We start from the raw sequence: 821 nt of genomic DNA on the forward strand, positions 1-821 counted from the left end.
GATCAATAACGACGAAGTGGTAAACAAAAAACTTACATCTAGCAAATACAGTCAAGTCTTTAAGAAAAATCTTCCACAAAAATCCACACCACCAAAGCCAGCCAACAACGCGCCGAGAAAGTTAAAGCAAGCATACAGTCTTTATATGAAACGACGAACTGGACTAAGGTCACAGAGATAGAGAGGTTAGTAAATCTTCTAATAAAAAGGTATGACATTGATGTAAATGATCCATTAGTTAACCTCATTTAAAATATAGGCAAGGTACACATACAGGATAAAATTTCAATAAATAATGATGACCAGTTCGATAAAAATATTGCAATATAACATACAAAGCCTAAAAAGCAATAAAACCTATGAAGGCATCTTTAACAGTAACAACAACATAGATATAGTTTGCCTACAGGAAATATTTTCGCACGACAATACCAACCATACAAACCTTCATAACCTATTCAACTTCAACTTGCTAAGAAAAACAAGAACCGACGGCTACGGTGGTGTAGGAATCGGATTCAGAAAAGGTATAAAATTCACGAAAATTAAATTTGTCTCCACTTATCCTTATAAAGGGTGATTTTTTTGAGGTTAGGATTTTCATGCATTAGTATTTGACAGATCACGTGGGATTTCAGACATGGTGTCAAAGAGAAAGATGCTCAGTATGCTTTGACATTTCATCATGAATAGACTTACTAACGAGCAACGCTTGCAAATCATTGAATTTTATTACCAAAATCAGTGTTCGGTTCGAAACTTTTTTTATCGACAAATTTTGTTCAGCGATGAGGCTCATTTCTGGTTGAATGGCTTCGTAA

This window comes from Rhagoletis pomonella, unplaced genomic scaffold, assembly GCF_013731165.1.
Source record: "Rhagoletis pomonella isolate Grant_MI unplaced genomic scaffold, Rhpom_1.0 Rhpom_scaffold_00005, whole genome shotgun sequence".
NCBI lineage: Eukaryota > Metazoa > Arthropoda > Insecta > Diptera > Tephritidae > Rhagoletis > Rhagoletis pomonella.